We start from the raw sequence: 25642 nt of genomic DNA, 5'->3' as shown, positions 1-25642 counted from the left end.
TCTGTCTCTGTCTCTGTCTCTGTCTCTCTCTCTCTCTCTCTCTGTGTCTCCCTCCCTCCCTCCCTCCCTCCCTCGCTCCCTCCCTCCCTCCCAACTGATACTGACTTCCTCAGTGTCTGCAACTCAGAACACAAATCCAAACAGTCCCAGGAATCTACAATCCCAGCAGCTCATGAGAGGGAATGCAGCCCCTCTTACTAGACAAATCACATCAGAAGCACCACGGTATATTGATTCCAAGTGCCAACTCAGCTAGATTAAGTACTGACTGGAGAATAAGCAAAGCCTTACTTCTGCAATGAGACAGTGAGGCAGTGAGGCAGTGAGGCAGTGAGGGCCTGGCAGGGAAGTTGGTGGACACTGAAGAGAAGGCTTTCCCTCAACCAGGCAGGCACTGCACAATCTACTGTAAGTCTGTGTAGATCGCTGGAGCTGGGACTTACCCTTCTCCTCCTGTGCTTGAATATCAGAATGTCATGCTCTGCTACATCGGAGCTCCAGGACTCCCTATGCCAATGAACTCTGGAATCTTAGACTTTGGACCTTGAACAGGAAGTTCCATTTTTATCTTCCCCATTCTGTGGCATTTTTGGACCTGGGCTGGACTGGACAACTTGACACTCCAATCTCCAACTTACAAAAGACCTGTTGTGGGATTCTGTAGTCATACGAGCCAATTATCCTATGAGATATCCTCTTGTTTATCTTTGTGTGTTTCTTTTTAGTTCTGTCTCTTTACAGAAAATGATTAGGGCTGCATGGAAGTGATCCAGAGTTGAGGACACAGATAGCACAGTAGAGTCCGGCTGTTGAATCCTGTAGGGCTAATAGCAGATAGACGTTGAACATTCGTGGGCAACTGGTGTGTGAGTAACCTGAGCTAGCCAACAGTAGTCTCCTGCCAAACTCTGTCCCCCCAGAGTTCAGAGCTTTTAAGGGTGCTCTTAAAAGCCAGTCTAAGTTTTCAAGAAAATTGTATTTCTTAGTGATTGTATCTCTAGGATGTGGGTAGCAATTCTTTAAACACCCTGGGTCACTTTGACCATCGAGTCATTTACCTTCAGCTCTGTACAGCCTGGCTCCTCTGAAGCACACTCTGTAAGGGGAATGGGCGGATCCATCCAGTATACATATGTTTAGGTAGAATCATAGTACATTCCTTATTCTGAACCGACAGTTAATATTTCATTTTCAATATCCATGCCCAAGGCATACAATGGCCTCATTGTACTGCACACATAAGCACAATCCCCACATTTATAAAGGACCTGCAGGGCTGAGGTTGTCCTTATGACTTTTGTGAGGATTTGCAGAATCCTTAGGAAAAGCGCCATAGTTTATAGACTGTCTTATTTCTTCATCTTTGTTACACTCTCTGCCATTCACAAGGACATTTTAGACAGTTCCAACTATCGCACACGAAGTGTTTGCTGGAATGGACTAAGGAGTTTAACCCAAAGCTGGGGAAGGCTTATCTTATCCCATGCTCTTATCTCTTCCCCCTTCTTCAAGGCTATGTCTCTGTTTGCCTTTGCTTCTCATCTCTCCGGAATGGAGTCTGTGCTACTGCACACTTTGAAATGCAGGAGAGCATGGGAAAATAAACCCATTGGCAAGATGAAACTCCCACATTATTGACTGCATGGCATCCTGCCTCGGTATATCCTGGAGGAAAGCAACACGAGTTTTCTATCTGTTGTGGACACGAGAAAGTCACTATGGGGCCAGGAAGACAGTGCAATAGGAAGACAGTTCAATTGGACATCAGTTCAGATCCCAGGCACAGCAGTGTGTTGCTGTAATCCCAAGGTTAGCTAGGCAGAGACAGGGGATTCTGTAGGGTTTGTTAGCTAGCCAGTCTAGCCAATTGGTGAACTAGCTCCAGGTTCAATGAGAGAGTCTGACTCAAAGATCAAGGGGAGAACCAAAGAGATGGCTTGCAGTTGTGGGTAGGGTGGGCAAACCACTAGTCATGAAGGCCGGATGATCCAAATTTGACCCTGGAATCTGTAAAGTAGAAGGAGGGAGCTCACCTCACAAAGTTGTCCACTGACCTCCACACGTGTGCTGTAGTGTCTACATGCTCTGCCATCATATATACTACTACTACTATTAATAATAATAATAATAATAATGATAATAATAATAATAATAGTTTAGAGACTAATATGTTTGAGACACTATTAAGAAAGACATCTCCATAAAACTTTAGCCATTCCACCCTGGCTGGGTTTTTTCCAGCAATAAAATGCTATTTTCTGTCTTCTAAATTGTTACATAAACTGTGTTTTAGACACAATCAAGAAAATGCCTGCTTGGGGTTGGGGATTTAGCTCAGTGGTAGAGCGCTTGCCTAGGAAGCGCAAGGCCCTGGGTTTGGTACCCAGCTCCGGGGGGGGGGGGGGAAGAACCAAAAAATGCCTGCTCTTGGTCCACTGCCCATGACTTCCAGTGGTCCCTGGACCAGTGGTGCTGGAGCTTATTAGAAATGCAGAATCTCGGTTGCTCCCCTGTTAATCTTATTTTAACAAGAACCCTGGATAACAAAACCTGCTGCCTGCGTAAATCAGTAACTAAACAAAGACAAGGAAGCAGCAATCACAAATCCTTCTGTTAAATGATCCAAAAAGACCAAGTCAATGGGCTGTTATAGACAGCTTGAAAGTGGGGAAAGAGTGTCAATTCTCAGGCTATTTCTGCAATTTCTAATACTCTAACATTCCCTGAATATGGGCTTGGAAAGCTGGCTCCATGGTTAAGAGCACTCGCCACTCTTGCGGAGGACAAGGGTTCAATTCCCAGCATCCATGTGATGGCTCATGACCATTCATAACTTCAATTCCAGAGGATCAAATGCACTCTTCTGACCTGGGCATGTACTAAGCATGCATGTGGTACCCAGACATGCATGCAGGCAGAACACTTTTACACACACACACACACACACACACACACACACACACACACACACACACATCTAGGAAGCAAGTAAGGGACACAGTCTGAGGAGAACAAAGCTCATGTTTAGTGTGTTCTTAGCATCAGGACAGAGGGTATAGAGAGAACCACAGGTGACATTAGCCCTCATGTCCTCACTAAAAGCCACTTCAGGGTCAAGAACTTAGAAGCCTAGAAGTGACAGCTTCATGAACCTCAGTAAGCCCAGTCACGTGCCATGAATTCACATTGCTGTTTTAAATGTTTTTCTTTTCTTGGAAATATTTTTTTCTGTTCCTTCTCTTTTTAAATTTAGCTTTGCAGGACAGAGAAATATACCCAGATAAATATATTTGCCTTGCACTGCTGGAAAAACGGAAGGCAGACACGTTCATTCCTACAGTGTTCTCTCCACCTTGCTTACGCTGTTCCCCTGGAGTGAGCATGTTACTAGCTCATGGCAGCACTGGGGTTTCTTCATTTGAGCTGCAACAGTGGCTTCAGCAGTTCCCTCTAGACCAGTCATTCTCAACAGGGGAAGACTTTCTTTCCCCACACCCCTAGGGATATTGAACAATGCTTTGAGACATTGGAAATTTCACATCTGAGGATAAAAGCTGACATTTATACTTAAAAACAAAGGAACTTGACAAGGGATCTACAGAGCACAGAACAGCTATCAACCAAGAGCTGACTCCAAAGGTACAAAGTGGAGAGGTTGAAAAAAAAATCCTGCCCTAACCACATCCCACAGCCATCATAATGCTTATTCCACAAGGAGACCCCCAGTCTGCCCTACCCAAACACAACCACACTTCTCTGTCGTTTGGGAAGACATGGGAATTTACCAATTACATTTATTGAGTGCATTTCTGAAAGTGCTTTACTTGGATTTTCCTCCAGGTCATTTATGCTTTATACCCATCTTAGGGGCTATTAATGTAATTCAACAGATAAGGAAACTGAGGGTAAAGGCAGGATTTGCACCCAGGCACACTCTGTAAAACTCTCTTAACACAACTCAATTCTGATTAGTAAATATTTGCAAGTGTTCTCAGGAACAGAATTTCCATAACCAGATAGTCTATTGCACCACATCTGAACCCGAGGAGCTGTGGGCACACGGACAAGGCCTTCCTTCCTTGGTACAGCATGCTCTTTCACAAATACCGCTTTGTCCCCAGAGCCTGACAGATCATGGGAAGGGAAGGAAAAGAGCTGGTGTTCATTCTAGGAAACGGGACTGTCTGTGTAAGAAAGTATGCTTCTGTATGAAAGCCCAGCGGCAGCTGACATGGTGGTCCAGAAGGCTGCTCACAGGGTGACCAGGAAGAAAATAAGATAAGAAATGAGGATCCCATTATCCCTTCAAGGGACATGGCCCCTGGCACCTAACCTCTTTCCCTTAGGCTCCATCTCATAAAGGCTTCATGTCTTTCCAACAGTGCCAAGCTGGAACTGAGCATATGAGACTTTGGGGGACATTTACAGTTCGAGCTATAACATCATACATCTGACAATGTCCAGTAAAGAAGGAAGAGAGGGAAGGGAAGGGGTGTTAAACAAAGAAAGGAAGGGATGCTGGTCACGGTGGCACACACCTTTGATACCTGCACTTGGGAGTAAACTCTGTGATCCAAGGCCAGCTTGGTTTACATAGTGAGTTCCATCCAGTTCAGTTAGGACCACATAGTGAGGCTGTTTGGCAATAAAATACTATACTATCTGACTCCTAGAGCTGAGGCAGGAAAATTGTATCTTAGAGCCCAAAACTAGGCTACATGGCAAGACTGTCTCAAAATAAAAGAACAACAAAAAAAATAAAAACCCCAAACCCAAACAAGAAATACACACACACACACCACTACCACCACCACCACCACCACCACCACCACCACCTAGTTGTTCTCTCTCTCTCTCTCTCTCTCTCTCTCTCTCTCTCTCTCTCTCTCCTTCCTCCTCCCCCCTCCCCTCCCTCTCTCTCTCCCTGCCTCCCCTCAGGCTATATCTTTCAGCTACTGCTCCAGTGCCAAGTGTACCCCTGTGCTTGCTCCCTATCATCATGACAATGGAGTAAGCCTCTGAAACTCCAAGCAAACCTCCTATTAAATGCTCTCCTTTACAAGGGTGGCCTTGATGGTGGTGGGTTTTGGTTTTGTTTTGTTTTGTTTTTTCACAACAATAGAACAATAGCTAAACCTGGTGAACCTGGTTTTCCTTGGGGTTACTTAGAGAAATATATATGAGGGGCTCCTTACTTGAGCAGAGATGACACAAGGACAGCTGAATTACCAAGTACACTCAAACACAGGTGACAACTCTAGAAAGCTGGAACCCCTGAGTTTAATGTACGTGCAGCGTTTGAACAGGGTAGCGTGCCTTTTCCGGGTGATGGCTCCCTTTCTGCCTCCTTCAGACAGTTCAGCTCGTCTGTTTTCCAGAAAACGTGGTTAGTCTGACTTCCAGAGAGCTTGTCTTGTTTGAGAGTGTCCCTCAGGCATTGTTGTTGATTATTTAAGTGTGGTGGGTGGAGGAGCCTAGTGTGTCTGGCCAGTCTGAGGGACTTCTGACACTTCTACACTCACCATCCTGAGTCTTAACAAGCTGCAGGGTGGGCTGCACCAACTTGGAGAAAATTGCTCTACAACATCCACTGTACACAGATCCCACTATCACTAATACAGAATTCTTACCACAGCTGGGGAGCTAATGTTGACAGGCTAATTAAGTTAAATGCATTGTTTACTTGAATGTCTTTAGTTTTAACTTCATGCATTTTTGTTCTAGATCCCATCCAAAATACATTGTATATAATTAGCCATGTCTCATTATGCAGATCTTCTAAAAATGTTTCTTTTTAAAGAAAATTAAGTTGAATTTTTTGAGATACACGAATACTACATTTATATCATTTACAAACCCCTCCCCCAACCCTGGTAACACCCTCCACGTCTCTTGGGAAGGTAATGCTCCCCTAAGAAGCAGATACTAACAAAAACCCCAGTGACAAACATGGGAGTTCCAGTTGATTGTCAGGGGAGTTGAAGAGACTCCCAAGATAACATAGGCTGTTTCTTGCCCTTGGTTGCCCCCAAGAACTTGAAGGTAAGTCTGTTGTTGTAAAAATATAATAATAAAAAAAAAGGTATGGATGTCTTTTACCCCGCTAGCTCTGGCACCGTAGTTTCCCAAGATATCTATCTGCTAGACATCTTGGCGGAAACACATCCCCACTCCTCAGCGGCCCAGTGTCTCTTGCTGGCACACACTTTCCTACACTCAAACCCTCACATAAAAGAACACACAACACAATAATTTTTGACCCAGTTGGTAAGATATAATTGCCCACTTAAACATACAAAGCTGGGTACCATCCATCCCTTAGGAACATTGATAACAACCTGTAAATAAAATACACAGAGCAGAATCTTAACATCACCTGCTATCATGTCCTGCCCCGGCTCCTCACCCTCTCTCTCTCTCTCCTGTCTCTCTTCCAGTCTCCTCTTCCTTCAAACTTCTCTCCCGCCCATCCTTCCTTCTCCTCCAATGACAGGCCTCCTTCTATCCTGTACCTGCCCCTCATCTGTACTTTACAAATTCAATGGCAAGGTTCTGGTGAAGTCACCTGATTCATGAGTAGTGACTAGGCAGCTGTCCTTGGGGCAGTGGAATTAGCATCAAAATACAGATAACTTCAGGGCAATCCACAACATAAGTCCATATTGCTGAAGACACCACACACTTGGGACACTTTGAAGAAGGTCCCAACTTCTTTAGTGTGTGTGTGTGTGTGTGTGTGTGTGTGTGTGTGTGTGTGTGTGTGTGTGTGTGTAAGTAAAGTCCATTTAGTATTGCTACTATGTGTATGTGTTTAGAACAGACTCCTTGAGGTTGGACAACCTGCCAGGGGGCTTGTTCCTGGAGAGGATTCATTTTCCCTTTCTCAGCGGTGATTAATTGCCTGTAACTCTGCCTGTACCCCTGTAGCTAGGGGTAGGAACTGTGGGGTTTTCCCCATCCATGTAGACCTATCAACTGCTCTTGACCTTGTGTAGGTCTCATCTGTACAGTCACTTTGGAGATCCCTTTCCTGTCACATGTAGAAGCAGACATCGGATCCTCTGACTCTTACCATCCTTCTGCCTTCTTTTCAATGATGTCCCCTGAGCCATGGTGTATGCCCAAGTTGTAGATGTATCGGTTGTGGTTGAGCAATCCATGGTTAGTCATTCTCTGCATTTCGCCTGGTTGTGGCTTCTTGAACTGAATAAAGAGGTTTCGTTGATGAAGGGTAAGAGTTATCCTTATCTGTGGGTATTAGGATAAGTATTTAGAATGCAGTTCGACATTATATAGGTTTAGGAAAGTGGTATTAGTTCTCCTTCACCATCCATGGGTAGCTGGCTGTGTTTACAGTATCAGGCATGAGTTCCTTCCTATTGAGCATGCCTTAACTCCAATTAGACAGCTGTTGGCTGTGCCCCCAGGATACATGACACTAATGCACTCCTGGGGATATCTTGCCATGTTGGTCATTTGTAGTTCATAGGCTTTATAGATAGGTAGGACCACTGATTGCGTTTCTCCCTTGGCTGCTTGTACAGCTCCTTAGACACTATGAGAGTTAGTCCTCAGAGAGGGAACTTTCGGGTCAGATTTAGCCCATTTCCTCCAAAATGTCTAAAGTGTGTGGTATCTTCAGCAATGGGGCAAGTTCTCAGAGGGAACCAAGGGCAAAAGAAACAGCCTGTGCTATTTTGGGAGTCTCTTCAACTCCGCTGACCATCAACTCAGAAGGAGGGTTCCCATGTCTGTCACTGGAGTTATTGTTAGTTTGTGCTTCTAAGGGGAGCATTACCTTCCCAAGAGGCATAGCTTCATTCAAACTGTACAGTTCTTGACTATGTTAGCTTTTCAGATCTTTCTTCTGTAGTAGTTATTTCATGCCACTGTGACCAAAATATGGTTCCAGCCAACTTATGGTTGGAAAGGTCTATTTGGCTCACAATTTCAGGGGTTCCCAGTCCATCTCAGCAGGAAAGACGGCACAGAGCAGCCAGGCCATAGTGGCAGGAGCATATGAGGGCAGGCGGTCAAATGACAGCAGTCAAGGAAGCGCTGGCTGGACCACACCCTTCAAAGACTCACTCCTAGTCAACTGCTTCCTCTCATGAGACCCCACCTCCAAGAGGCCCATAGCTTCCCCAGACAGCACCAGCATCAGAGGAAGAAGCACTGTAAAAGTGAGCTCTTAGGGCCATGTCAGGTTCAAATCTTTACATCTTGTTTCTCTGATCATATGGATAGTTTGAAAAGCACTGGTCGATGTGTAGAATATGCTGTCCCTGTTAGGATTCACTTGGTATTGTTTTCAGGGTTAGAGTAAGCACTGGGATTTGGTTTTATGGTCGAGGCTGTTGACACTTGCCTTGATCAGTTGGCTTAGGTAGTACTTTCCATGTTTACACCACTGTAAAGCTACTCTGGGAGGAAATAACTCTCTGCTGCCCCCACATAAGGAGTGAGTGGGGAGCGAAGTTCTGCCTCCACAGTTCACTTACAATACTGCTTCTGTGGTCTCTCTCTTCTTAGCCATTAATTAATTCATATAATTTTTATTAGTATGGATTTATATTTGTAGATGTTTATCAGTTTTATTAATAGATGTTTATTACATTTATAGATTTAAAAGGGTTTTTTTTACCTCTACTTCAGTTGCTGTTCCATTATTTCCCTGCTCTATTATTTTCTTGCTCCGTCTTTAGTTATTCTTTGGGAGTTCTTTAAGTTAGAGAGAGAGAAAGGAGCAGGGGGAGAGAAACACACTTATCCTGGCACCATGTGATATTCCAAATTCAACTGGGACATTTCCTGCTCTAGCCATACAGTAAGGCATTTATCCAAGAAACTCTGATTTGTGATTCCTTTTATTGGACAACGGTATTTATAAACAAACCCTGAGGACCAGTTTTGCTCAGTGGTGCTGGAATATCATTGCTTTGAGGCCTCTTATACTCACATCCATTATCATACAAATCATCATAGTCTCCTCTGAAATTTTAGATCTAAATTTAAATCCCAGTGCTGAGATACCTGGCTCCCACCATCATCATTTATTATTAACTTAATTGTTTGTTTTCAAACATGGACAGCAGTATCCAATCTTTTAATTCATATCCCTATAGAAACAGCATTGTCAGTGAGCATACAAAGCTTATATTATTATATTTCATAATTGCTTTATTTGGTGTTTTATTTACTGTGAAGAGACACTTTGACCATAACCATGACCATGACAAGTCTTATAAGGAAAGTGTTTAACTGGCATTGCCTTATAGTTTCAGAGGTTAAGTCCATTACCATCAGTGTGGCAGGAGGCATGGCAGACATAATGCTGGAGAAAGAGCTGCAAATTCTACATCTAGATGTGCAGGCAGCAGGAAAATAAAGAGAGCCACTGGGCCTTGCTTGAGCTCTCTGGAAACACCAAAGCCTCCCCCCACCCCCACCCCCCCACACACTTCCTCCAACAAAGCTACCTACTCCAATAAGGGCACACCTCTTCATCCCTGTCAAGTAGCTTCACTCCCTAAAGACCAAGCACTCAAATATATGTGCCTTTGGGCACCATTCCTCTTCAAAGCACCATAATAATTATAAATATGGTATATGTTATAGGACTTACATGAATCTCATTTTCAACTCGATCTCCCAGACTCTACTCATGCGGGCTCCCACCACCTCCTTCGATGATGTTGTTTTACACATTTTCAGATGCAGTTCGTTCTCTTGTCTTACTATTTCTTTTTCCCTATGAACTGCCTTACTGTTGTTCGAGACAGGGTCTGACTCTGTAGCACCAGCTGGCCTGGAACTCACAGAAATATGCCCTCCTTTGCCTTTCTAAGTGCTGGGATTACAGGTGTGCTCATAATCTGCTTTTAACTTAATCTATTTGACGTGATTTTTCTCTGCCCAGATGTTCTCTTTATCAGATGATGTGCTGGATAGTTTTAAATCAACTCGACCCAAGCTATAGTCATCTGAGAAGAGGGAGCCTCGACTTAAAAAAAAATTTCCACAAGATTGGGCTATATGGACGACTGTAGGTCATTTTCTTAGTGATTTATGTGGGAGGGCTCAGCTCACTGTGGGTGGTGCCATCCCTGGGCTGGTGGTTCTTGGTTTTCATAAGAAATCAGGCTGAGCAAGCCATGAGGAACAAGCCAGAAAGCAGAACCCCTCTATGGCTTCTGCATCAGCTCCTGCCTCTAGATTCATGCCCTGTTTGAGTTCCTGTCCTGATTTCCTTCAATGATAAACAGTGGTATGGAAGTGAAAGCTGAAACTTCCTCCCCAAGTCGCTTTGGTTGCTTGTGTTTTAGCACACAATAGTAACCCTAACTAGGACCCAACTGAGGACTTTTAAACAGCAAATTAATTCTTGTAATCCAGTTACATAGAAACATTTCTGTTGAGTGCATACTTTAAAGGTTTAAAAGCCCATGCCAAGTGTCAAAGGGAGATACTTTATTCCTTACTTCCTGGAAGTAGGAAATAGATAAGTTAACAATTAACAGCTTGTATCAGGAAGCTCTGTCTGATAACCCACCCTTGTCTCACCTCAGCTCTTGGTGGTGGAGGCAGGAGGATCAGGAGAACAAAGGTTATCCTCAGCTCTCTAAAAACATCTAGGTATGCAGGAGGCCTGAGACCCTGCCACAAAAAAAACAAACCCATCAGAGATCAGGAAAGGAGAAAGGGGCCCATGAGAGGGAAAAAAGAGAAAAAGAAAACAACAAAAACTTAAAAAAGAGGCAAGAAGAGTAATGGAACACAGGTGATTTGAAGGTGGAAAGGGGGAATTTTGAGGGAGGTAAAAGGGTGAGCAGAGATGGGGAGCAAGGAGACAAGGGAAAGGGAGGGGTTGTGGGAGGGAAGGCCAACTGAAAAAGAAGTATTATGAAAATGCCATAGGGAAACTTGCTACTTTGTAAGTTAATTTAAAAATAGCAATACTAGCAGTGACTTTTAAATTCATAATAAAGTGTTGCTTACAAGAAAAAACAAACAAGCACTTTATATTTGGCCTAGACACAGAGAAGGAGTGGATTAGAACAGTAAACAGAGGCAAATACCTTGCCCTTGTCTTTATCTTTCTTAGAGTAAACAAACCCGATACATCATCCCAGTTCTCAACAGTCAGTACCACCCAGGACCCAGGGACACCCATCTTCCATTCCCTGAAGGGGACTTAGAGATGCAAAACCTTGTACAAAAACCACACTTTTACATTTTGGAAACGTACTCAAATATACATGTATACAAGCACACATATACTTTAACAGAATGTAGAACCAGCTCACAGCGTCTCTCTTTGTGAACTCTGGCCCTCACACCACCAAGCTGAAGTCTGCAGAAATTAGTGGAAACAAACTAACCCTTGACCATTCTTTCCTCATAAAAGTGTTGCCGTTTGCCAACTGCACTCTCACAGATCTTCCTTTTGTGTTAGGTTGGATTTACCCAGCATAAACAGAAAGTGCTTCCCGGCCTTTGCTTCCTGGACAAGGTGAAGAGAAGCACTTTCCTATGTAATTGCTGATTCCGTACTTCATGAAGCCTTTTCCTTTAAGAGCTTGCCTATGTCTCATTCCCTTGGGGCACAAGAATACCCTTTTGAGGAAACTTGGCAGACGTTATATTTAGAAAAGTGTGGACCAGACAAACTCCCCTATCAGCTGCTGAAACATGTGACCCACAGGAGCCAGAGTCTGCGTCCTGTGTCCTGCTATTTCTGCCTACCCTTGGGAAGACTTTATATTAAAAGATACACAATTGGGCACTAGTAGTTTATATGCCCAAGAGTTTATAAGTTATAGTAACTCCTTGTAATAATTCAGTTGGCTGATTTTATTGGTACCATAATTGCTAGAACATGAAAAAGAAGGAATTTCGTGGCCACTGCCAAGCTCACTTAAGACAAGAGCTCATTTTTCTTTTCTTCCCCTGGTACTGGGGATGGAAGTCGGGACCTTGTACTTGCTGGGTAAGTGCTCTGCCACTGACCTACTGCCCAAGTCCCTGAGGTTCTTTCTTAACCCTTCCTCCCTACATCCCCCTATTTGTAAGTAGACAACATTCATTCTAATTCAACACATATGATGTTTTCAGCTTCCAGAAAAAGCTACACATCTGGTTTATACTCATGTAAGAATTTGCTTACCCTGAGGCAAGATGAAGAACAAGGGCAGGCCATCTTCTAAGTTCCCCAACACTGGACTGAGTAAAATCTCACAGGAGGCGGAATGTCACTGGTGGTGTCCAGGGCCAAAGGGAGCTTCTTATCTCTTATTCTCTGTCCCATCATGGAGGCCTGTGACTCCCTAGGGCACAGGAAATCATTAGACCCTTACCTTTATGGGTGTTATGGATTGATTTATAGTCTCCTTATGCACAGATTGATTTCCTAACCCCCAGAACTTCAGAACTGCAACTGTATTAGGAGATGTATCGGTCCACTTTCTGTTGATATAACCAAATATCCAAGACTAAGTAACTTATAAAATAGAGAGGTTTACTTAGTTCATAGATTTGGGGGAGAGGGTGAGGGTCTGCATCACATTTTGGTAACAGGGCAGGAATGAGTATGAGATCGAATGGTGAGCAGGAACCCAGAGAGCTGGGAGGGGCCACTACTACTCTTTTTTTATCTGCTCACTCACATGAGATCTACCTAGGGGTCCCAGGAGAAGGAATTCCATCAGCCCTTCCAAGATCAGCAGTTCAAAGTATCCAGTCAACTCCAAGCTTCTGAGGTTGCCAAAACAGGCAATCAAGCTTCTATCGTGAAAGCCCCGGGAAACAAAAACATCTTATCCAGACAATAGGAGGAGACAAGCTCTCTACAGAGAGGCAAATAGATGAAATGAGGTCTTACGAATAGACTAATCCAACATGACCAGTGTTCTTACCAGCAAAGGAAACTGGTACAGAGTCACATAAGGGAAGGATGTACTAGTATACAGGGAGGTGACAGTCACCTGCAAGCCAGAGAGGCTTCTGAGTAATAGAGAGGTCAGCACTTTGATTTCCGACATCTAGTGTCCAGAACGAAGAGAAGTACATTTCTGTCATTTAAGTCACTTGACCTGTAGTGCTGTCAAAGTGACTCGGCAAAGTCACATGGGAGCATGTATCTGCTTTCATTCTCACTGTTGACCCTCACTGCCTGTCACTTTCCCCTGTATGACTTGAGACCATCATTAACTGTGGGCTGCTGTGTGCAGACCCCCATGGCTCTCTGCCTGTTTGGGCAGGGCACTGAGAAGAAGCCTGTTTTTAGATGCTGTTCAGGTCTCCTTCCTTGTTCTGACTTTATGGCTGGAGGTCATGAGACATTCTCCAAGGCTACCTAAAGCTGCTTGCCTTGGTGTATAGCTGTACGAAGGGGCCCTCTGAGCACGAAGCCTGTGTGGGTGCACATGTGTGTATCTGGGCATGTCTGTGTCTATGTTTCCTTGCATGTGAAACATGCTTATAACTAGGCTATTACTGTATTTGCTTACTCAAATGCCAATTTGTTCCAGAAAGTAAAAAACAGTCTACATTGACCATAAGATGAGGCGGGGGAGGTGGGTAGAGCAGGGAGCTTGAGAAGACTTGGAGAGCCAAAGAAATGTTTTGTGTTTCATTCAAGCCATGGGTTTTGGATCTCAGACGTATTTATCTCTTACCAACTTATTACATTGTACCATTTAGAGCATGTCGGCTACTTATTGTATTAAATTAAATCTATAAAATTGGCTTTTATTTTATTATTTTTAATTTTTTATGTATATGAACCGGGCACAGTGATACACTCCTATAATCCCAGACCCAGAAGGCAGAGGCAGGTAGATCTCTGCGAGGTCAGGACAGCCTGGTCTATGTAGTAAGTTCCAGGCCACTAAGGGCTCCAAGGCTTCACAGTGAGACAAAATCAAACAAATTATGTATCTGAATGTTGTGCTCGATGAATAGGTACAGCTATGCCTGCTAGAAGTCAATGTAGGAGTCAGATCTTTCAGAGCTGTGCGCTCAGGGCTGTGAGCCACCTATGCAGGTGCTGAGACCTGACCCTGGGTCCTTTGGGAAAGCAGTTCGTGCTCTTAGCTAATGGGACGTCACTTCAGGCCTAACGTTTTAAAACTTTTTGAAGAGGTTCATATTCAGATTTTCAGCACCCTTGCGATATGACAAAGTGATTGGAAGACTTCAGCCGAATTTTAGAGAAACCTGCTCCAGTGCAGTCTGTGACTGGAACGTGTGACTGGTTTCCCTACTTTCGTGGCCGGACGAACTATGGAGATGGAAGGCTGTGTGGGCGAATGTCTACACTGACTCTGCCACCGTGGGTGAGAAAGCGGTGTGGAATGAAGGCACCCAGACACCACAGAGGAAGCATCTGACTGCAACGACTGGTTGCTGTAACAGAGATCCCCTGCCTCAGCTTCGGGTGGGTAAGGAAACACCCCCTGGTCCCGGCATTCCTTCTCCCTCCCAACCCAAGCTCAGTTTCTGCTTTGGAATGCAGACTTTGATATCATCAGGACAGGTATTTAATGAGGTAATGCCACGGTAAGATCACCTGGAAGGAATCTTGGGAGCAACTGGTACGGACATGTTCAGAACAAGCCCTAGCTCTTGTGCCACTTCTGTGGGTTTAATGCATGCTAAGATAGGCAAGAGTAGACGGGACCACCATTGTCCTACTAATTCAAAGCAAAAGAGTTTAAAGATACAGCCAAAGTTGTTTAAAAAGTGTCTGAAACCAGAGGCAGAACTATTTACTGTTTTTCTTCCCAATAACCTTGTATTATGGTGTAGCATATACACAGAACTATGTACCCATTACAAAAGAACAGCTCTCATGTTCAAAAATTCACTGGTCCAATTGTTTAATTAATCTGTTTGCAGTTATGGTAAAGAAATATCCAGTCTGGGAAAAGTGTAAGGAAAAAACAAAGTTTGTTCATCTTAGTGTTAAAGGCTGGAAGCCCACGGTGGATTGAGTGGGCCCATAGTTTGGCTTTTGGTAAGAGTTGCAGGAAGGCGGGAGCTGAGCAGAGGAGAGCAATCGCATGACGTATCAGGAAGTGAGAGATTCAGAAATAAGCCTTGCCCTTTTATAACATCTTCCTCGGGAAAACTGCCACGAGACCAGCATCAACCTTCTCCCACAACCTACCCTCCTTCTACTAGGCCCCACCTCTTCCTGATTCCATCACCTCTCACATCACTTCCGTGCAACCTACCTCCCAACATTCCCAAAGGGACGGTTACTTCCAGCACCCAGAGAGCCCCCTGCCATCTCCCAGTCTCTGTCTTTTCTTCTGCTATCTAGACTTCCAGAGACAGGAGGGCAGTCGAGGGAATCTTGATTCTGACTCATGTCTATCTCTTTTGGCTTGAAGGATTCAGCATGTCAACAAACCATACACTTGGGCACCGTGCAGCCCAGACGGCGCTAATGTAAATACTACCGCCATAAACACCTTACTATATTTGGGTAGATGATGACACGTCAAAAATTCTGTTGAGTATGTTTAAATGTTGAATGGACTGCTCAGATGTTTGGGTTCAGGAAATTCTATCAAATAATTTCCTAAAATCGCTTGAGTGTTGTGCAATTCTACCATTTGTATGGGTTCTCACTGATGACCTTCATGCTGGCCAGCATTGATTTTTTTACCATCCTCTCCATTATAGCCATTCTGTTGTGTGTCATAAAGTCTTTTGGGAAAAAAGATATTGAGACATTGGAATAGAGTAATCTTTATAAATATTTTCTGAACATTAAGCAAAGTTTGGTTTTCCAGTAGAGACACATATAGAAAAGTGTTTAAGCCCTAGATAATCAATTGTATACTTACTTTCCAAAGACCTCAGAATGTAAATGGGCTTAAGACTCAATTGTGTTGCATAAATAATATCATGACCTTGTTACAGAAATGGAAGTTGGGACAGAAATTTGAGGCAATAACCTGAAAAATCTGCTTACATTTCAGATGCCCACTGACTGTGTTTCCCCTTTGGAACTAATAATACAAGAATACCTGGGTTGGTGAGTTTTATGCAGTTGTATTACTTGGACTATTGTTTATGATAGCAGAAAAGGAAAAGGAAAAACCCAGCATGGTTTGCCAGCATGGAAATAGTCTAACTCCAATGTCAGGGTCTACTGCACAGCCACTAAAAGTAATGATGTAGGGCTGGTATTTAAATTAGTAGTATTATTACTAGAAGTGGTGTTTTATTTTATTTTATTTGTGGTGGGTGGATCTGACTCAGAACCTTGTACATGCTAGGCAATCATGGTGGCTCACGACTCTCAGTAAGTCCCATTCCAGGGCATCTGATGACCTCTTTTGACCTCCAAAAGTATGCAGCATGCATGTGGTGCTCATGCCTGCGTGCAGGCAAAACACTCCTATGCATAAAATAAAAATTTTAAATCTAAAAACATGAGATAAAATGAAAAGAAAATAAGTGGCCGAAGAATTCAAATAGATATTTCTCCAAAGAAAATTAACAAATCTCCAAAAACGCACGAAAAGACACTAAACTTCTTTAGTTCTTAGACAAATAAAAACCGAAACTGCAACGATCGCCCTTTGTGTTCCCTAAGAGGGCTATCCTTAAAAGACCAACGCTGATGAGCTCTGATGAAGATGTAGAAGAGAAGCGACGTGACACAACCACTTTGGAAAGCAGTTCTGAAGTTTCTCAAAAAGTTAAAAATAGAGTTGCCGCATGACCTAGCATTTCAAATCCGAAAATACTCTAAGATAAGGACAAGAGTGCAAAGGTTTATTTTTGAGATACCTTTGGGGAAAATTCCCAAAGAGGCAAGAGGTAGGGTGTGGGGTGAAGAAATAAAGCCCAACAAAGGCCCTTAACCAGGCCAACCCCTCACTGAGGCGAGGGCGAGGGGAACAGTCAGCTGTGGGAGACAGGGAGCACGTCTCTTGGTCGTCCAAATCAGTGGGCTCGTCTGGTGACATGCTTACTAATCCACTCTCACTGGTCAGGATTGGGGCCTGCCCTGAAGGAGAGAACGTTCTAGAAGCTCCAGGGGCTTCCTTGACCTCCATATCTATTCATCTAACTAGATAATTCAGAAGTCACTGCACGGTAATTCTAGATCATGTGAAGTAGATAACCGAGATCAACCCTCACACAAAGTTTGCAGGCATCCAGCCGAACCATCCTTTCAGAGCATCAAAAGATCAGTCAGCCGGCAGGAGAGGCCGATAAGGGAGCATGGGAGTATGAAGAGAAATGGCACAGAGGGGAGTTGGATGCGGAACTTAAGCATGCTCTAGTTTCATTTCTGTTGCTTGGGCAAACACTTGGACAAAAAGCAACTCAAGAAAAGGAAGGGTTCAGTTGGCTCAGAATCCCATGTGCAGTTCATCATGACAGGGAAGTTACCGTAGCGGGGGCTTGAAGCAGCCGGTCACGTCACATTCATAGTTGAGAGCAGAGAGAATAAGCACATCCATGCTTGCTTGCTTGCCACTCAGCTAGCTTTCTCTACTCTCCTGCATCAGAGCCTAGCCCATGAGACCGTGCTTCCCACATTCAGGGTGGGTCTTCCCACCTCAATTAATAAGCAAAGTGCGTCCCCATAGCCTTGGCCAGAGACCAACCTGATCTAGATCGTTCTCTATTAAGATTCTACCCACTTGATTCTAGATTGTCTCAAGTTGAGAGTTAAAATTAGCCAGAACAGATGGAGAGCAGTGTGTAACCTGAGGAGGCACCTGCCTCTAGGAAGGAAGTTTTTACACGGTCCTCACAATTTGTCAGACTGCCTTAGGTGATAAGCCATGTGCAACCACCATCCTTGACGCTCAATTGAACAGCGCTAAAAGCAGAAAAAGATGTATTTGGTGTGGCCATATTGGAAAGAGGGGCAAAGATGACTACAGAGCCCACACCCCACCAAGTCCATCTTCAGGGTCCTCACATGAGGCTTGGGTTTAAGCAAAGGGACAGAGTAATGCCTAGGTAGCAGTCCTAGTTCAGTACTGCATGAAATCTCTCCCCTGACACAAGTTCCTCCTCTGGCTGACACCAGGTTTCTTCCTACTCAGTCTCTCAGCACAGGAGACTTATGGGAAATTCTAGGTCCTTGGGGATGCCTTGTTTCGATAGTCTGATGACAGAAGGGGGAGACATAAATCTTTCTTTAGAATATTCTCATGTTTGCCAGATAGGTTACACCATCTCTGCTTGGACGTAATTCCAAGCTTTGTGACGGCCTCTCAGACCCTGGTGACTGGACTAATTCTGTCACTGGAGCATTAAACCCCTCTTGAGAAGGCAGCACTGACAATCAAAAAGTTGCTTTCTGTGCACTGGGAAACAGGCTTCAGTTTCAAGCATCTTAGAGAAAAGATTAAAAAAATGTCTGAGAAACACTCATTGCTTGAAAACTTTAGGTAGGTATGATAGCCTAAATAAGTAAAGTAGGGAAGTTTGGGCACATTTTTAGACGGCTTATTTATTTTTATGTGTGTGTACCCACCTAAGTAACTTTATGTGTACCACACTGGTGCAGAGGTGAATGGGTGTCACGATCTCCTGAAACCGAAGTTACAGGTGATTATGGGCTACCTGATGTGGGTGATGGGAGCCTAACTCAAGTTCTGTAGAGAAGAGCAGCCAGTGCTCTTACTGAACTTAGTTGAATTCAACTCTTAGTTGAAAAAAAAAATTGTAGCAGGTTGGTGGTGGTCCGCAGCTTTAATCTCAGCACCTGGGAGGCAGAGGCACTTGGGTCTCTAAGTTTGAGACCAGCCTGGTCTTTGGAGATGTTGTTGTTGTTGTTGTTGCTGTTGTTGTTTAGTGTCGTTCTGCAAATGGTGTCAGGTGATAAGTACAATGGATAAAGACAAAGTAGATGAAGAAGAGTAAGGCAAAAATCAGTTGGAGATCTCCAGCTTCACAACACGGGTAGGATGTGAGCTGACCCTGGGGCGGTACTGAAAACATCCATTCGACCCATTCATACGAGCACCAGGGAAGGGTTTTCCTAAAGGGAACAGCGAGAACCAACTTTAGGTCTGATGGTACCTTAGCTCTGAGAGCACACACAGACTGAGGCTGGGGTGCTCTGTAAAGGAGATTTTGAAGGACAGCAGTGCGGTCTGAATTCCTTGTCTACACAATTGCTTGGGCAGCTGAGTCACAAACAGGATGTAAGGGACTGGGCAAAGAGGAGGACAGGAAAAGAATTTAATCTCTACCCTGCTTTGTGCCTGAGAGTCATCATCACAGGAGTGGTAATGGTGGAAGAACTCTGACAGCCAGCCAGAGCAGCGATTCTCAGAGTCTACCGCCTATTGGCATCTAGCGGCTCTGGCCTGTGATCTTGGCCAAAGAAAGCGAGAGGCTAACTTTGGAAGGTAGACATATGAAATGCTCTTATTAAGTAGCCGGAAGTGGGCAGTTGGCCCTTGATGAGCTGCTCTGAGCTGGGGACCTGTTTCCTCGCTCTCTACAACCAAAGGCCTTCAGGGCAGGAATAAGTGCTCTGGCAACTTCTGGTCCTCCCACTCCTGACCCGACCCCACCCCTAACTCTCACGCAAGGAGGGGCGGAGTCGACTGTTGCCAATAGTAACTGTCCCTCAAACTGTTTCCTTGACCTTAGTTCCTCTTAGACAACCACATTCAGTCCTGTGACTCTCTAGTGGACATTGGGACAGAAGAGGGGGAAATCTGTCCTAACTGCCCTGCACAGGGCACCTCCGGAAGCCATTGGATAGAATTGTACCCAGCCTTTTACTTACTTATTTTTTTGTTTTGATTATATTTATTTATTTACTTACAGGGTATATGAGGCACCTACCACTGTGCCTGGCAACCTGAATTCTACCCACATGGTGCCAGGAGATAAAAGACTCCCGTAAGTTGTCTTTTGACCTAAATTTAAAACAAGAAAGAATATTGGTGGGGGCGGGCGGGGAGGGTAAAATTGATTACCTGCCATGACCGCGAATGTATGTATGTATACATATTTTAAAAATAGACTGAAGTAAACCATTTAGTGAGAATATGAAAGTGCTATCAGTGCGAAGATGAGCCTACCGAACTGTTACCACTGTCTATCGTTGTTGTTTACTAGCCGTATGGAGACTGAGCTTTCTGGTTTCTGAAAACCAAGTCTTGGAGAATCTGAGACTCTGAGGGGTCTGCAAGTCGCTCTTTCTCTTCCCTGACACATGGAAGCTGGGTACTGGGAGTCATTTCAAGGGCCCACATGGGAGGCCAGTGTTTGGGTTACTACAGCGGGTTCAGGAGCCAAAGAACAACAATTTCCTGATTGTAAATCACCAGGCATCTGCACATTGATCTAAGGAGCTAAGGAGATACCGCCTTTCCTCCTTCCTCCTCAGGATTTAGTCAAACAGGAACTTCAAAGGTCACTTTTCTTGCCACACCATCAGTGATTTTAGTACCCTCACAGCAACCTCAAACACTTCCCTGAAATTTTAATGAACGAACAATCCTTGCAAGACAAGAGTCAAGGGAGGAAATCTGAGTTTTAGCTAGAAAGGTGGGTGAGACTATGCTTGGCAAAGAGTCAGGAGTAACAGTCAGCATAACAAGTCAAAGATACATAACCTCACCTGTTTGTTTACACAAAGGCTGTCTTTACTTCCAAATAACACAGTGGATAAGTTTTAGTGAGGCAGTTATGCAATTACTCAGTATTGTTCTTCGCGTTCCTAGTAGATTCCGTAAAAAGTTTCTGCCTCAGAAGACTTGGATGAGGGCTGGAGCAATGGTTCAGCAGTTGAGAGTACTGGGTACTCTTCCAGAGGACTGGGGTTCATTCCTAGTACACACAAGGCAACTCACAACCGTCTGTAGCTTCAGCTCCAAGGAATTCAACATCCTCTTCTGGCCTTTTCAGGCACCCACATTTGTGTGCACATACCAGAACACACACATACACAGCAATAAAAATAATGTTTTAAAATTATTTTGTTTTTATTTTATGTATGTAAATGCTTTGCCTGTATGTATATCTGGTCACCATATGTGGTGGATACCTTTTAAAAAGACTGTGGTGAGAGCCAGAAAGTTGACTCAACTGTTTCTCCAGAAGACAGGGCTTGATTCCTAGTACCCACATGGGAGCTCCCAACTGTAATTACTGTCCCAGGATATCTGGGATCTGATGCTCTCTTCTGATCTCTTTGGGATCCAGTCATACACATGGTGCAAAGGGGGCATACATGCAGCTAAAACACTCATGCATATAACATAGTAAAATAAATTTAAAATTTTTAAAGATATTGTGATCATAGCTGGTGAGCACATCATAAGTCCAAGCTATTTTTAATCTATTAAACGAGTTGACAGTTGGGTGCCCTATGTAAGGGTGGTGGCTCTTGGCTATAATCTCTCTCCCTTCAAACTCCCTCTCCTCTCTCCTTCTCTTCCTTCAGGGTTAGAAGTTGAAACAATCATTCTTTACATCCTACAATATTTGTCCTAAATAAACATGGCAAAGTCTTATCTCATTTTCCAAAGGTAAAATGGCAGTGGCTCTTACCTGCCTGATCCTGCTTCGTTGGTCTTGCTTTTTCCCTTGGTCCTCTTTCAAAGAGGAATGTGAGAAACTTAGCCAACCCCCTCCCCACCCCACCCCCGTCCCAGATTTGGATGAGCCATGCTGAGGCTGTCATTAATTGATACTCTGATTAAAGGAGCCAGTAGACATGTTCAAATGAACTTTGCTGTCCCCATCCCAGCTCTGATCTCTCTCTGAGGACGCTGTTGTAATTCTCCTTCTAACACTAGTGACAAACCAAGTCCATCATCAGCTGGCACCCATGTGTGGTCAAAGTTGTCATCTGGTCTTCCTGCAGAAGCCGCCTTCGTCTGGATTCTGTTCTGAGCCAGATCGGCTTCTCTCTCCTTTATCCTTTGATTGTGGGATTGAATCGGTTGTGTTTACGACTAGTTTGGATTAAATGTAGTGTGTTTGATGTCATAGCTAACTTCAGTTCACAGTTGACATGTTTGGGAAGAAGAAACTCAAATGAGGAATTGCTTCCATCAGGCTGGCCCACGAGCATATCTATGTTTTTGTTTTTGGTTTTTGGTTTTTGTTTTCTTTGTAATTAATGATTGATGTGGGAAGGCCCTCCACAATGGGCGGTACCATGGCTAAGCAGGTGGGCCTGGACAATAGGAGAAAAGTAACTGAGTAACCCAGGGGGAAGCAAGCCAGTAAGCAGCTCCATGATCTCTCCTCCTGCCTGGCCTCTCTGGATGCTGGACTATAACTTGTAGCGAAATACAGCCTTTTCTTCCCCAAGTTTCTTTTGATTGTAGTGTCGATCACAGCAACAGAAAGCAAGCAAGAGCATGTGGTGTATGCGTACATGAAGTGCACATGAATACTTATGGACACACACGTATGTGCACGTGTACATGGAGGCCAGAGGTCAATGCCAGGAGTCTCCCTAGGTTGCACCCACATTATTTTTTGAAGCAGGGTCTCTCACTGAACCTGGAGCTCATTTATTCAACTGGAGTGACTGGGCAGTGAGCTCTGGTGATGTCTGCCTATCTCTGCCCCCAGCACGGGAATTAATGACATAAATTCCTGGACCCGGATGTTATGTCCCACGTCCTTACACTTGCATTACAAGCACTTAGCCAATTCAGTCATCTTCTCAGCCCAGATTAACGTTTTTATTTTAATTTTTAAAAATATTTGTTTTGGGGGGCTGGAGAGATGGCTCAGTGGTTAAGTGCACTGACTGCCCTTCCAGAGGTCCTGAGTTCATTTCCCAGCAATCACATGGTGGCTCACAACCATTTGTAATGGGAACTGATGCCCTCTTCTGGTGTGTCTGAAGACAGGGGCAGTGTATATATACATAAAATAAATAAATAAATCTTTTTTTAAAGTTTAAAAAAGAAAAATTGGAACAATGATAAAACAAAAAATTTTAAATAATTGCTTTATTTTATGAATACAGGAAGGTTTTGCCTAATGTTTGTACATGAAGCAGAAGGTGTCAGAACCCTTAGAACAGATGTCTGTGAGTCAGGATACGGCTACTGGAAACTGAACTCTGGTTCTCTGAAAGAGCAGCAAGTGCTCCTAACCATTGAGCCATCTCTCCAGGTGCAGATTAAAGATTTTCAAGGGTCATCTTTGACCAGCTCTACTAAGGCACTGATGACCCCTGCCCTTCGGCATCCTTGCTGCTGGGAACTTTACCATAGCACGCAATGCATGCCCTCAGGCTGTTCAGTCACTCCTTGCCCTAAGTTTCAGCTTAACCACTCTGTCTTCCTGCCCAAGTAGCAATTCAACCCTGTAGATGATATTTAGACAAGAAACCCTTTTAACAGTAATATGAGACTTTATTTTTACTGCATGTATACTGTATGAATGTTTTACCTGCATATGAATATTGTACTATGTATGTGCCTGAAGCCACAGAGACTAGAAGACAGCAATGGATCCCCTGGGACTAGTTCCCTGCAGCTATAAACCACATGTAGGTGCTAGGAGTTAAATCCAGGTCCTCTGCAAGAGCAGTATACACCCTTAACCACTGGGCTATCTCTCCAGCCCCTGCACCGTAGATCTGAAATTTTCCCAGAGTTTCGTGTATTAGTCTTTATCCCTAGGCTGATGCTGTTAAGAAGCAGTAGAGCCTTTAAGAACTGAGGCCTGCTGAAAGGTAGTCAGGTCATCAAAAATGTGACCTAGGAGGTTAAGAGTCCAGCCCTTTCCCTTTACTCTCCAATAACAGGGGATCGTGGTGTCTGCGCCGTGCTCCCATCATAATGGGCTCCCCCAAATAACTTCTTACATTAAAGAGAATGCTTCAGAAACTCCAAAAAACTTTGAGCCAAGAGTGAGGCAAAGCTGACTAAGCCTGGGTGCTTAAATTTTGGTATTTGTAGACATAGATGTATGCTCAAAATATCAAGCTCTACACCTGCTGTTTAAAAACTTATCATTTTTAACTTTATGTGGATAAATGTTTTACCTGAATGTACATTTGTGTATCACTTTTCTACCTGGTATCTGCAGAGGCCAAGAGGAGGCATTGGATTTCCATAGAAGAGTTATAGACGGTTTCGAGCCCTCATCTGGTTGCTGAGAATTGAACCCAAGACCTCTGGAAGAGCAGTCAATGCTCTTAACCACTGAGCCATCTCTCCAGCCCCTCTCCTCGTTATTTTTGCTTTCCATTCTATATGTTTGCTATAAGTTTTGAAAAAAGGAAAACAGACTAGAGCAAAAAAAGTCCCCAGCATACAGTGGCATTGTTGTGTCTAGAACAAAATAGCTCGTTCTGTTCACATAGATCATAGAACCTCTTGATTGCTTTTGGACAAATTCCACCATCGGCATTATGCAAGTCCCCACCCGTAGCAGACACGGTTGGCACTCTGCCCAAGTTTGCTTGCATGCGTCTTTCTGTGTTTCCGTGGCACCCCAACCCTTCCCTTCGCTAGGGTATATTTCCTTCTAATAGTCTGATCTGCCACTTCTGTTTGAGATGTGTTCTTTCACTACTGGAATCATTCTGCACACATGGAACCTTAGAATGCTGGCCATTACTCTCCTCCAGTGGTTGTTAGATGCTGGACTCCCAGCTTCTTGCCTGTACTTGGAACAAGTTTGGTCTAACATATATTCGAGGTGCCTGCGGGATAGGGTAAAAGCTACCCTCTTCGGGACTTTACTGGATCTTACCTGTGGGAGTTCCTCCCTCTCCCTGTGTTTCCTATTCTCTTAGTGCTTCCTTAAGAAGCCTCTTCCACTTAGTCTTAAGGGTTGTTTAGGGGAATCTAGCTATTTTGCTTTCTGTTCTATATGTATGGTATAATTTTCGAAAAAAGTAAAACAGGCTTGAGCAAAAAATCCCCAGCATATAGTAATATTTTTTTTGTTTTTGTTTTTTTGGGTTTTTTTTTTTTGGTTTTGTTTTATTTTTGCTTAACTACTGAACCATCACTCCAGCCCCATAGTCTCCTGTGTTTTGACACTTGGGCTTTAGGTCCTAAGTGACCATATTTTTCTTGGAAACAGATTCTTAATTCTTTGAGGTCTCACTTGGCAGGAATACAGCAGGAGTAACTCATTGGTAGAGAATCTGCAGCCAGTCTTTTCAGTTCATCCTGCGTGTCTGGTGCACATAAACTTCCTTATTGACCTATTTCCTGTAACTCAAGGAAGATTTCATCAAAGGAAGTACATGTCATAATTACACCATGATCCCAATTGTTTAAAGTTCCTATTATGGCCAATTAATTATAATGAGAAACAGGGCTCTCTACTTCTCCCTGATGGTATGCCTTGGAAAATGGCAGGCAGCACGTCCCAGTTTTGAGAGGATGTTTGTAACAGGAAGTTTCATAAGAAGAATTTGACAAAGCCTTTGTGCGTATTATGCCCTCAGCTGTATTTGCGATATCAGTTCCTATTGTTGCTTATCCCGTAATTCTGGTCATGCTGCAACTCTGGTACTGGTCATGTGTTTATTTACAGAGGAGGTAGTTTGGGTGGAGAAGAAGGGGGAACAGCTAAAAGGTTGTTTCTGGTATAGTTAAAAAACAAATTAGAGGCTGGAGAGGTGGTTCAGCAGGTAAAAGTGTATTCTTCCAGA

General features: G+C 43.9%; 1 long non-coding RNA gene across 2 annotated transcripts in view; it reads left to right on the top strand.

The window, feature by feature from the left end:
- Positions 1-15238: 15238 nt before the first annotated feature.
- LOC108350487 (uncharacterized) overlaps positions 15239-25642 on the top strand; it is a 31619-nt gene continuing 21215 nt past the window's right edge. The window contains exons 1-3 of one of the 2 annotated variants that reach the window (XR_005502531.2): positions 15239-15453; positions 15990-16045; positions 19822-19896. This is a non-coding gene — a long non-coding RNA (uncharacterized LOC108350487). Of the gene's footprint in view, positions 15454-15989; positions 16046-19641; positions 19897-25642 lie in introns of those variants that run through there. The other variant, XR_001837282.3, reaches the window with a different exon arrangement.

The sequence above is a fragment of the Rattus norvegicus genome, chromosome 3, assembly GCF_036323735.1.
Source record: "Rattus norvegicus strain BN/NHsdMcwi chromosome 3, GRCr8, whole genome shotgun sequence".
Lineage (NCBI taxonomy): Eukaryota > Metazoa > Chordata > Mammalia > Rodentia > Muridae > Rattus > Rattus norvegicus.
The sequence above is the reverse complement of the archived record's forward strand: the minus strand, read 5'-3'. Positions and strand labels throughout refer to the sequence as shown.